Below are 13,389 nucleotides of genomic sequence, written 5' to 3' on the forward strand. Positions count from 1 at the left end.
AGTAAAACCAATGAATCACCAAAGTGGTTAATTTATAACACTTTATTGTGCACACACAAAAAGACAGTTTGCCAACCGGGAGCACTCAACCGAAAATGTGGAATGAGACTCAGATGTATATCGTTGTAAAAGCAGCTTAGGTCGCACACAGGCAGTGACTGTTGATTCTTCGAGGCGATGGGTTGCCATATGAGAATTTTCTTAAATGAAAGGGAACTGGTTAGTGGTGACCTCGTATCAGTTTGGGGGAACAATAAGTTTGGCTTGTGATTCTCAGAGGTGTCAGCAAGTGACCCAGGTCAAGTGAGCCTTGATTGTCTTGCAAAATAAGCTAAATTAATCTTTGCTTGTATGACTAAACTGGTTCTGTCTGCTCAGGGAATTCTCAAGGCTGGTCTCCGTTTGTGCTTGATTTTAACGCTTCCTAGGGTCCCACATCTTAATCTGAGCTACCACCAGGGACCACCACTATCAGTACAGAGAGCTCAATCTTTAATACATACTCAGGATGCATGGGAAATTGTTATAGGTAAAGGACATTTTTACTTAATAGCAACCTATACAAATTTTCTAGGAGAAAATTTGTTTTTTGTTTGAAGCCTTTTTGGTAGGAGTCTGTGTCTCTTAGGTTCTCTTCCTGCCTTTAAAAAAATAACGCCATTGCTAGGTCCCCTCTAAATTCATAACTAAATTTATCTGCACTGGTCAAGAATCTTGCTGAAATTTGCACTTTTGTTTTTATCAGTGCCTAGGGTTGTAAAAAACACAAGAGATTGGATTCTTCCCCTATTTATTAAATGTTATTTCCTGCCTGGCTTCTGTTTGCATTATTTCAGTTTGAAATTTTCAGGTAGAAACCTGCTTTAACATGATCTCATTGTAAAGGGGCTCTGAGATCTGAGAGGCGGAGGGGACCCCAGTAGGGGGTGGGAAGGGGAGACAGGAAAAGGAAACAGCCCATAGAGGAGGATACCTTCTCATGCCAGCTACCACTATGAGTGACTGGAATTTATGGCTGCATGGGGTGGGTGGGGAGGGTGTAGAACACATACTCAGGAATCATCCCAGCCAAATGCAGGTGGAGCTGGGCTTTTCACACACCAAATCCCATCAGACACCATTTGAGCATTGCTTTCAGGGACGGTTAATGATCAGACACTCCCAGGCTTTCATGTGTGAGGGCAGAGGGATTTCCAAGGCGTGGAGAAAGCCCCAGGTGCAGAGATGCTCTGGTCACTGGAAGTCAGCCACTGGAGCAAGACACAAGGGAAGAGGCAGGAATTCACAGGGCATGCTCAACGCCCGAGCTCCAGGGTCTCCTGCAGCGAAGCTCCTTGTTTCTGGCCACGTAGAAGAGTTGTCTATCTCAAGCAGAGAGAATACTGGACCACAGTCTGCAATCTGAGTCAGGGTCCTTGGGCTCTTTCTTTCTCTTTCTCTCTGAGGTATAGTTGTGGTTATCAGAGGAGTCTGATGGCAAAGGATGCCCCTCCAGTACTTAGGAACTTTTCGGAGATGGAGTCACTAACAGCATACATCATAGCCCCGCGGAAGCAGGGATAGGACAGAGAATCATGCCTCTGTAGGGGGCAAGGACAGATTCTCCCACTAGTGAAGCCGTTTGGTCACAGCTCAAAAACAACAACAATCACATAAAGTGTATTTGTAGAACTCTCCCTATGTTGCCAAATACTGTTGAGGACTTGGCATGCATTGTCGCATTAGATCCTCACAACAGTATAAGGTAGGCACTGTTGGCTTTGGAGGTAAGCGATCTCTCTAAAATTTGAGTGATTTTGCCCAAAGTGATTTAGCTATTAAGCAGTGGAACTGGCATTTGAATTCCACAATTCATCCTTTGACTACTATAGAGTAGTTCTCACTTGGATGAGCAAGTGAGTCAGCGGGGAAACTTGATAAAAATATGGATTCCCAGGCGCCCCCAACCAAGATGAAGTAGGTCTGAATGGGGGCCCAGGATTCAGTGTTGGTAACAGATGCGCTATCATCACACCCCAGTGGCTCCTGGACCTGAAGAGTGTTGTGCCATATTACATTGCTGGTCATCTAACATCTGTGGGCTCATTCTGTGGCCCCCAGTGCAGAAGGAAATGGGATGGAGATGTGTGCTTCCAAAGAGAGGGACCCTCACGCTTTGATTTCATGTCCAGTGTTGGAAGGCTGTGTCCTAGGACTGAGGACTGACTCCAGAACAGGTTGCTGGTATTGATTCTCACGCTAATTTGCAATGTGTCCTCAGGTCTGAAACTAGTGCTCTTCGAGACTCTCTTCATCCCAAGAAGGAGGAGGTTGGGATAGAAAAATCTCTACTCCTACTCTCTCACTTGATTGGGTGTTTTCCCTACTCATCACTGTGGTGTTTGGTACAGTGAACAGGATTGAGTCCTTTATCACTATACCCTAAGTTTGCTCCTGGATGAGCAGGATTTTGCGGAGTACAATAATAATTATTGTGGTGGCTTCTATGAGCCATGAGCACTTGCTAGGTACCTCGCTTTACAGTTAGGGCTTCCCATTGCTTTAACAGCTATGGACTTACTGTGACAGTTCTTAACTTTTTGTGTGTGCTGTGGATTCCTTTGGCAGTCTGGGGAAACCTATGGATCCTTTCTCAGAATAATGATTTTAAATGCATAAAATAAAATACATAGGATTACAAAATAAACCTATGATCTTGAAATCCAGTTATGAAAATATTTTAAAGACCTACATTGGTGATTCAGTAATATATGTGATTTTTAACTATTGCATTAAATAACAAGATCTAATGACAGGTGTCAATGTAGTGATGAGTACAAACAATTCATTGAGCTACCTGTTACACGTGCACATTGATGTGACAATATCCACGATTCTGTTGGTGACCTAGTTGGGACTAGTTGGGGCTAATATCGTGATGGATTTTTGCCTGTGTTTAAGACTGAGGGACATACAACATTTCAGTTAGAGGCTAGTGAAAATAAAGATTTTTTTTTTTTTTTTTTTTACCATCCAAGTTCCCAAACCCACTGAATTCTATCCATGGATCCCCTTGAGGGTCTATGGGTCTAGGTAAACCATCCATGGATTAGAAAGACTCAGAGCTACTTTCTTTTCCTTCCATGCTTTGATTTTTCTCATCCTTAAAGTAGGGATAATAATAGTATTATTGTCTCTATCTCTATCTTTGGCTATTGTGAGAAAGAAAATAATAGATTAAAAGACATTAATGAACTCCTAGTAAACACTCAGGAGTTAGCTTTTGTTATCATAATTATTATTTCAGTGCATCCTATGACAATCCTATGAAATAGTATCTTTATGATTCTCCACTCCCAGAAGAAGAAACCGAGGCTAGGCTCAGAGAGATTATGCTTGTACAAAGTAACACAGCAAGTCAGTGACAGAGCTGATTGAGCCCCAGATCTTTCCGATTCACCCTCGAGCTCTTGACCACATACCATGTTGTATACATACTCTTTGTCGCCAATATGTTAAATGTCCTTACAGCTCCCTGGAATGAGGTCAGTCACACACTGGGGTAGTGGCAGTGATACCCCAGGTCTTTATCCCTCCCCGAGGACAAAGGCAGATGTCTGAGTGAGTTCAGGAACCTCTTATCAGACTAGTCTGGGGACTTTTTTTTTTTTTTTTTTAAGATTTTATTTTTTAAGTAATCTCTACACCCAACATAGGGCTTGAAACTACAGCCCCGAGATCAAGAGTCTACCGACTGAGCCAGCCAGGCACCCTGCCTGGGGACTATTTTTAAAGGCGTGTTGGAGACAGTTAATAATAATATCTTCCCATTTAAGGTAAGCTGTCCCCAGCCCAGTGCTTAGAAGATCCCAATTTCCCTGTCCCAGAAATTTTCAGGTTGCTTTTTTTAAGAGCAATCCTGTTAGAAATAATAATAAAAACAGAAATATTCATTTATCACCTAAAACTAAATAAGTTTTCTTACTCATAAATTCAGACAGTCTCAGCCTTGAAAGATAATAATTGTTGTAATGGTAATAATGACAAGTCTGTTACCAGTTATTGAGCTTTTATTATTATCGGGCCAGGCACCAGGTCAAGTACTGTCCATGAAGTGCCTTTCTCCTCTCAACAGTGCTCCGAGGAAGAGGCATCGTTCCCATTTTCAAGATGGGAAAACTGAGACTCAGAGAGGTGAAATGATTCTTGCAAGATCATACGTCCAGTGAGCGGCAGGGTTGGGAATTCAAACCCACATCTGTATGATTCCAAAGCCAACCCTATCACCATGATCTGTTTCCTCCTCATATGACCCAGGCCTGCATTTTCTTCCACTGGGGTAAAATCATTGGGAACCATAATGTGTACCAAAATTGTTCTAAATCCAGGGAGAAGTATTACTCCTCTGGGTCAGGTAGTACCCACTCCTGCCAGCTGTCACTGACCTGGAGGGACTGAATTGGCCTGATGCCATCTTTGTTGATGTTTCTGTCCTTCATGTTCTTCAGATCTGTCCCCCGTCCTCCCATCTGTCAGCAGCAAAACAGACTTGGCCTTCAGAATGCGTTAGTGTCTCCAGGGTGGGAAAGAAAGCAGGACCAGAGGACCCCTCTGGGACAAGCACGCAGGAAAGCAGGAATTTTAATTCAGTGTCCCTTAATTTTGTAGGACTTTGGGAAAGTCCCTTTTCCTCCCTAGGAGGCCGTGCCATCTTTTGGATAAGAGTAGGACCTATAGAATCAGAGGATCCATGTCTGCTTCCAAGTGGACATAATAATAGCAGCTATCAAAGAATTGGTATGAGGATGCAGTGGTACAGTCTTCATAAAGCTCTGAGCACAGTTCCCAGATATTATTTTCAATATTTTAAAACTTCATTCAGGATCATCATATACCACAGGCCCTGAAGAAGGAATTAGAAGGAACATCAATTTCATCCAGCTCTCCTTCACCTTGGGTTTGGGTAAGACAATTCTGAACTCGGTGTGGTGCCTTTTCTTCCAATTCCCTGGCTGTTGGTGATGTCATGAGCATGTTAGGGACCTGATTTGACTGCAAACCCTGTGAGAATTTTGGTGAATTTTTAAAAATTGGAAAGAAAATAAATTCTTGTTCCATGAACGTGGTTTGCTTGATAGAAGGAATTTTTCAGATCTAGAGGTCTGTAGGGGATAAAATCATCATTAAGGCGATCCATAGTAGTAAAAAAAGGTTGGCTTTAGATGGTTTATTAGTTATCTATTGTCATGCAATTACATAGTCACTCCAAAACTTGGCAGCTTAAAACAACACATTTATGATTTATTATCATTTATTGTTATTTACTATAAGAGGTCAGAAATCTGAGCATGGCTTAACTGGGTTGTGTGCCTCAGGGGTCTCTCGTGAGCCGGCAGTCAAGGTGTAAGCCAGGGTTGGAGTATCATTACTACAGGCTCAAGCGGCGCAGATCTGCTTGCAAGCTCACTCACGTAGTCGTTGGTGGGATTCAGCTCCTCAAGGCTTGTTGGACTGAGGGTCTTCGTTCCTACCTGGCTCTTGGTCTTAGGCCATCTTCAGTTTCTTTCCTTGGGGGCCTCTCTAATATATCAGCTTACTCCATGAAAGACAGCAAAAGAGAGCATTTGCTAGCAAGACAGAAGTCACAGTCACTTGTCACCTAAGGATAGAATTGACAACTTCTCAACGTCACTGTATTCTGTTGGTGAGAGGCAAGTTGCTCAAGGGGAAAGCACTATATAAGGCTGTGAAGACTAGAAGATGGGGATCATTTGGGGCCATCTTAGAGTCTGCCTGACACAGATGGTACCTAAGTCACCCCCCCAATGCAAAAGTCTGAGCTATTACGTCTTTTGTGAGTAATGACTATCTGGGCACAGTTATGACATCTCTGTCACTTTCAGAGAGATAACTAACCTGGGATCAAATCTTAGCGCCACCACCTCCTGTGCCTCAGTTTCTCCATCTTCAGTAACAGAAGTAGTAATAGCACCCACTCCTCAGGTTTGTGTGAGGCCTTTACTATGGAATATCTGAGTGGGCCAAGCAGATGACTGCCCAACAAAGACGTAACATAGAGTTATGGCAGGCCAGCCAAAACTATGCTTTCCAGCCCTTCTCCTTTTGCACCTGGATGGGGGTCGTCTGACTAAGCTTTGGGCATTATGGCTGGTCCATAAGACCTCCGGCATTATCCTCTCAACTGCCTCCCCCCACCTGCTGGATAGATGCCAATGCCCAGCACACCCTTGGAAACCACATGTTGAAGATGGCAGAGCCTTGGTCAGTCCCAGTCTCTGCATGATTTTGTGGAGCGGTGACTTTCCCCGCCACCATTCTCATCGCTACTTGAACTCTATACGAGTGAGAAGTAATCTTAACGTTGTGTTAAGCTCTGAGATTTCGGGGTTTATCTGTTGGAGTAGCAAGAATTTCCTTAACACATACAAAAGGTGAAATATCTTGAACAGTATCTGGAATATTAAAAACGCTTAATAAATGTCATCTTTACCATCATCTTCATCATCATCATCACCATCTTAACTCATCTACTCTGTGCTAAGACAGTTATGTCCCCCATATTTAATCCTCCCGATAACTCTGAAAGGGCTCGTAACTCCATTTAATAGGTAAGGATATTGAGAAGTTAAGTGACTTACTTAAGATCACAGAGCAAGGGCTGGAGTGGTCATCTGAACCTGGTGTAGATGTTCTGGTTCCATCACTTCTCGTACCCCACTCAGCCCTCTCGAAGTTGCTAGTACAATCTGGATCCAGCAAGGGAGGTAAAACCTTTGTAGAAGAACGTCTACATTGTCAACTTGGCATCTCACTATTTTCTTGTCAGATTCCAAAACCCAACTCGTGCTGTGTTGTACAGTTCAAAGAAAGCGTTTCACATCAAGAAATGTCATAGTTGCTAGAAATAATTTTGTCACATCCTCTTGAATTTTTCCTTCTTGCAAGTTCAGAGGGTTCACTTAGATTCAAGTCTTATAATGCTTCATTTTAAAACATTATAAAAGGGCACCTCGTTTTTCAGAATCTCAACATCCAAGTGGAACACTTCATTGTCTTCATCTTAAAAGGTACAAAATGAGGAGATCCTAAAGAGGCAATTTATGATGTGCAGGTGCCTTATTTTCTGGTAATTGGAGGCTGGTTTTGATGCTGTAATTTTGTTTTTGTGTTTTGCTGCCCACTTATCAAAGGCAGTGAGCTGAACGTACAGGATTTCTACGAGCTGGCTGTCAGCCTTGTCCCCGTATTCAGGTCCCAAATGTTAACACCATGTAGGTCTTAAAGCCTTTTTCCAGGGTCTCATTATTTGCTGTGGGAATCTGTCTCATGGGGGTATTCAGTACTTTCTCAATTAGAGTCAACGGAATTTTGGAGAAAATTCAGACACTTCTAAGTGTTTTGTTCCTCTCAAGCACCTTGTTTAGTTATTCGCTTCACAAATACAGAGTACCTACTATGTGCCAGGCATTTTCCTGGGCCTTGAAGATAAAAGGATCTCTCTACCACTACCCCTCCCTCCCCAACAAAAAACAAATGAAAATGGAAGATGGACAAATAGGTAAGCAAGTACCATCAAGAGAGAAATCGTGGGTAGGAAAGCCTTGATGACAGATAGTCTTGAGTTCAAATCCCCTTCCTAGCACTTCTAGCTAGGGGACCTTGGGGGAATTACTGAGTTGTTTCAGAGCCTGGGTTTTCTCATCTTAGAATGGAGATGAGACCATCTGTAGACCATCTGTAGAATGGTCTACAGTCAGACCTACCTTGCAATGTTGTTTGAGCATTTGAGGTAGGGTGTGTGAAACATTTAATCATGGTGGCTATTCAGTAAATGGGAGCTGTTTTTCATATGAAGTTTTTGCTTATCATTGATTCCTACTCATTGGAAACCAGGCTAATGGGGTATTTTGGTGTTTCTCTTTGGTTTATATTGGGATCCCAAGACAGGATTCGTGGGCAAGGAAGAAAGGGATCCCGGGAGGAACTGGTAAGGCAAGGGTGGGGGTCAGACAGAAGAGGAAAAAAAACCACACAAGGGTACAGTTTCAGGCAATGTCCCATGGAGGGTAGCTCTGGTGTGTAGCACTCCTCAGAATTAGCACCTACTCCAAGCAAGGAAGCTGGGCTTTCATTCTTACACATCTGCCAATCATTAGCAAAAGGTATGGGAACCCCCAGGAACTCTGGCTCACTACAGGTGAGGGGAAAGCAGTGCCAGAGGCCCGAGGGAGCAGCTCTAGAGTCTCAGGTGCTGGTAGTTATAATCAAAGGCACACAGAGTCTGAAAGATTGGCGTGTGGAAATGAGAAAAAGGAGGGCATCTGGGTGAAACACCAACTGTGTTGGTTATACCTCCCTTTTCTGACTTTTGGGGGACATTAGCCCTGGCCCAACTAGCCCCAAGAAATAAGATGAGTTTTCCTTGGTTCAGAAGCACAGAAAGTTTGGAGAATTTCCCTATCCAAACAGGGCTGATGGGAAGCTTTGGGGTCACCCCGGCTTCAGATGAAGTACTAGCCTACCTTTTTAGCGCCCCTGGCACTTTGGGCAACTGATTTCGCATCTCTGAGTTACATTTGCTCATTCGTAGATGAGGAATGACAATATACTTTTTTTTGTAGATTTGTTCTACAAAGCTGTCTTTCTGTTCACTGACTGATCGAACAAATATATACTGAACATCTGCTATACGTCAAGATCGGGGCTAAGCATGGGTACACTGAAATGAATCAGACACAGGTCCTGCAATCCAAGACTTTGGCAGCTAGTGGAGGAGGCAGACATACAAATTTCAGACTCTGTGTCCTTCCTTATACATGATCTCTTTCTCTGTCTTCTTCTCTGTGTCTTGTTTCTGGGCTGTGCCTTCGCCTCTCCCTCCCTTCTCCCCCACATCCTCCCTCCTTCACTTCCTCTCTGCATTTCTGTCTTGCATCCTCCTACCCTCCCCACAGACCTAGTTTTCATATCCACTGGACACTCCACAACCTTCTACCCTATCAAGTTCCTGCCTCCTGATGCTCTTTTCCAAGGGCCCTTCCGAAGGCTGCAGAGTCAATGAAGTTCTGGGGAATTCATTTCAACCCAGCCCCTCTGGTCTGGCAGAGGGTCACATGGAGATAACAGGAAACCACCCAGAGCTTTAGTTAAAGCTTGGGGGATGGAGTAAGGGGTGGGGTTGGTGTATGAGTGCAGGTAGCAGTCCTGAGTCCTAGGGAATAGCAAACAGAATACATGGCTAATTGTTTGGGGGGCAAGGGGTGGGTGGTGGTGCAGGAAGGTCTGGACAGCAGAGGAGATTTTCCTGCTATTTTGCAGATGGGTAGGCTCCCAAGTGCACTGGGGTGGGCACTGGGAAATTTGTGGCTTGAATTCTAGCTCTGGAAAAAGCTGCATGATCTTGAACATTGTTGTCCTCACCCATAGGATCTGCATAGAGATTGTGATGTGTGTGAGGATGGTTGTGGTCCTCTCGGCCAGGAACTCTGCTTCCAAAAATCCCTTGATTTCTCTCCCTGTTATGCCTCAGTCTTGGAATGACCCCACTAGGGGCTCTTATCATAGTAACCAACCTTTTTTTATTCCAGGATTCTGGGAGATGATTAGCTTTGGGGTTGGGAAAGACCTAGATCCAAAGCCCTGGAAGCAGATTCCATTGGCTGGAAACCAGTTACCATTGTATGGTGAAGTCAAGGGCAACTGCTCCAAATAGAGAGAGTACTCCAGTGACTTGTATAAAAGAGTACTCGGACTCGAACACCACAATTCAGTAGCTCTGGGGGACCCCAGAATCGGCATTTTAAGAAACACATCAGAGATTCTGATGTGGGCAGTTGGTGGACCACTGTTTGAGAATCACTTCCAGACACCTGGGCTTGGCTCAACCTCAAATACTCCGACCTGGTTGTGGAAGGTCTCTGAGCATCTTTCCCTGTCTGCACAGTAGGGCTGTTCACCCCTGTCCTGTCTTTCGACAGGATTTCAATGAGGAACAGACGAAATGGCAGATAGGAAAACTCTGAGGGTCCACAGATTCAAAGATGATGCCCTTTGTGTGTGAAGCTGTGCTACCTCCAAGCTCCCATGTCTCTGGACTCAAGAGTCAAAGGGACTGCAGACAGAGAATATTCCACTGAACACTTCAGCCCCTCACCCCACCTCCTGTATCACGTCCTCTTGGTCAGCTGTTTTTACTCTAGCCATTGCTGTGGCAACCAGCTGAGCGGTTGTACCCAGGTAGCACTTGACCGAGGTGTGCCGTAGAGCTCTTGCCTTCTGCCTTAGTGCTTCCTGCCTCTCCTGTGTAGGATAACGTCAGGAGGGTGTGCCGCCATTCTGACGCATGTGCAGTGCTGCAAGTGTCGGGGGTTAACACCCCATGGGCTAAACCTTGCCCAGTGCAGGGTGGGGACTGGTGGTGCATAGTCTCCATTTCCCTCCCTTGGGAAGACAATTCCGAGCGCATTCTGTCAGATCCTCAGAGGTCCTGGTGGGCTGGAGCCCCCTCACCCACAGTGATTGTCAGCTCCATAGAACCCCCTGGGGCTGGCTTTTCCTCCTCTCCTGTTTCGCTCTTCCTAGACCCTCCTCCCTTTCCTTAGGATCACTTCCCCAAACAACTGACTTAAAGCTTCTACTTTGTTTCATACACAGGCATCCTCCAGAACAATCCTGCCAGTTACAAACTTAAATCCTGAACCTCTTATCCAAACCTACCTGCTCCCACCACGCTCCATCCTATAACATCCTCAGTTATTTTGAGGGTTCAACCTGTTCTTGAGCTGGGAGAGAAATACATCTACTTGGGTACTAATCCTCCCCAGACAAGAGTATTATGGAACAACCCCATTAAGTCCAAAGATGATCACAGAAAGGACATTTCATCTCATTTCTTTTAACACTCGGTAAGGTGAAGAAAATAAAAATGAGATGCCACTGAGTGTTACTTTTCTTTTCTTCGCTTTTTTTTAATCCTCCCACTTCCTGTTTTCTCTTGGGAGATTGAAAAGTGTCTTCTCGCACATTTCTCATTATCAGAATTTAATGAGAATTCTAATTAGGACTACTGCACACTTCGGCGGTAGTTTCCAGAATGTAGCTCTGGCTTCTGGCTTGTCAGGCTGCCAGTCTTTTGCATTCTCGCCAAAGATACCCTCTATCATAATAACACTAATCGCTCTCATTTATTGAAAGTCTACTATGTGCCAGGCCATTTGCATATATTAGCAATAGTCCTCGCAAAAGTCCTTTGAGGTAGGAGCTATGAAGTGAGGGGCTTAAAGCCATGCAGCTGGGAACTGGCAGAGCTGGGATTCAAACTCAGGTGTGCTTTCTGGTCAAGGACTTCTCATGTCCAGCCTGCACAGGGGATCATGGGGAGAGAGAAGATAAAACATCAGGAAAACATGTCACAGCTTCCAGAATGGCCATCAGTTCCAATCAGAATGTTTGTTATGAGTTATTATGTCTCCAGCCTCAGTTTCTTGGTGTCTCTGGGAACAGTGCTGTAGTTTAGGGAATCCCAGGAGACTCTGAACACCCAACTAGAAGGGCAGTAATAGTAGACCCAAGAATAGACTGATTGCTTATTCATTATTCTTGTTATTCCTGAACTCTTCCATCGTACGGAAGGCTGTCCGCAATTACCATGACGTTCTTTCTAGAAAGAGGCCTCATAGCTTGGTTAATCACCTCACTCAGGACAAGCAGAGTCTCACAGCAAATCCTCCTGATGTGACATCAAACTTTTGCTGTGTCTAGGGCTTCCCAGTGAACCCTCAGGGGACACCTTTGGGCAAAATGAGAGAACTGGCCTTTGGCACAGGAAGGAACAGTCCTTTCTAGGCTTATTAAGTGCCGGTCATTTTGTTGAACAGGTGTGCCCAGAGGCACTGTGGTCTCATAAAGGATCCGAGGTTTAATGCCAGGTAATGGAGGATCAGATGTGAGCTGGGGCCATCTGTGTCGCAAGAGAGGAGCTGGGTCTGTTCCCTTCTCCTCGCAGCAGGGCCTCTGTCATCTTGCTTCTTCTCTTCACCTTCTGGCTTCCTACTCTCCCCTCTACTCATCCTCCTGAGTATTGACTTACTAACACCACACACTTGGATACTGGTAGAGAGGGTCACTGACACCTGCTCTCACCACAGCTCGGCCCATAAAGCCTGCATCCCCCCAAAACACATCCTCTCTTTTTGCCTGTTTCTGTGTTTCCCCTCTTGCTCTCCATCTTTGGGACTCTTGGTCCTTCTCTGTCTCTCTGTTTCACTCTCTTTTTCATGTACATACAAAGGGTTAACTCTCTCTTGAGCTGAGTCCGCATTAAACCATTACTGCCGCCCTCCATTCCTACTTGTTTCAGCAAGCACCATTCAAGTTCAGAAGACAGAAGTCAGAACCCAGATCTGGCTGACTCCAAAGCTCGTGTTGTTAGAAGCTGCCTCCATATCCATCTTTCTCACTGTCCACCTTCACTCTGTTTCCAGATCCTGCCAAGTTAATACCCTAAATATTTCTCAAACATGACATGCACCTTCCCATCCTTACTATTAATTTATTCATTCAACATAAACGACCAAGCACCTACTATAGTAGGTCTGGAACAGGTGTCTGAAAAGTCAGAATACGGCAAGATTCCAGTCTACAGGGGAAAGAGGTGACCACTGTGTCCAAGTATGTTTTCATCACTTCAGGCCTGGGTTAATATAGCAGATTTTTCTCAACCCCCCTCTCCATATGGCAACTAGATTACCTAGAGTTTGGTTTAAACCCTTTAATGGGATTCCCTTAGAATAGAACCCCTATAGAATAAAGGGGTGTCATATAATACCCTCCATAACCTATCCTGCAACATCCCCAGACTCATCTTTTACCAATTCTCTGCCTTTTTGTGTTCTAGCAAAATTAGGCTGTTGGAAGTTCCCCCATATATCTACCGTGCTGTTTCCTGCCACTGGGCTCAGTTTTTTTCCCTCTGCCCTGAATGACTTTCCTTCTACATCTGGTTAACTCTACTTATTCTTTAAGACTCGTATCAGAATCTTCCCCGCCCTCTCTGCCTAGATCAGATGCTCCTTTTCATGACCTATATATAGATCCATTATTGAGATTATTACATATTGTTTTATAATTACCTACTTAGGTGCCTTTTTGCCTATTAGACTGAGAGCTTGCAGGATTAATTTGTCTCTGAATTCCCATTGCCTAGAATAGTGTGTAAAGTAAGGCAATTGATAAATACTTGAATGAATGACTAAGTGAACAAATTAGTAAGTGAAGGGATGCTATTTTTACTACACCTTGTTGCCTTTCTGAGCATTGATAGGCACACAATGATATTGAGCACAAGGGGCAATTTGTAACTCGAGAGACTTGAGGACTGAAAACCTTCCT

The 13,389-nt window shown here is 44.4% G+C and overlaps 1 long non-coding RNA gene across 3 annotated transcripts in view; it reads right to left on the reverse strand.

The window, feature by feature from the left end:
• Positions 1-5,216: 5,216 nt before the first annotated feature.
• The window catches only part of LOC113931859, a 108,738-nt gene continuing 100,565 nt past the window's right edge, over positions 5,217-13,389 (reverse strand). Inside the window, exons 5-6 of one of the 3 annotated variants that reach the window (XR_004819339.1) lie at positions 6,639-6,771; positions 5,217-5,575 (exon numbers count right to left, since the gene is read on the reverse strand). This is a non-coding gene — a long non-coding RNA (uncharacterized LOC113931859). Of the gene's footprint in view, positions 5,639-6,638; positions 6,772-13,389 lie in introns of all 3 variants that reach the window. The other 2 variants (XR_003522895.2, XR_004819340.1) reach the window with 2 other exon arrangements.

This window comes from Zalophus californianus, chromosome 10, assembly GCF_009762305.2.
Source record: "Zalophus californianus isolate mZalCal1 chromosome 10, mZalCal1.pri.v2, whole genome shotgun sequence".
In the NCBI taxonomy this organism is placed as follows: Eukaryota; Metazoa; Chordata; class Mammalia; order Carnivora; family Otariidae; genus Zalophus; species Zalophus californianus.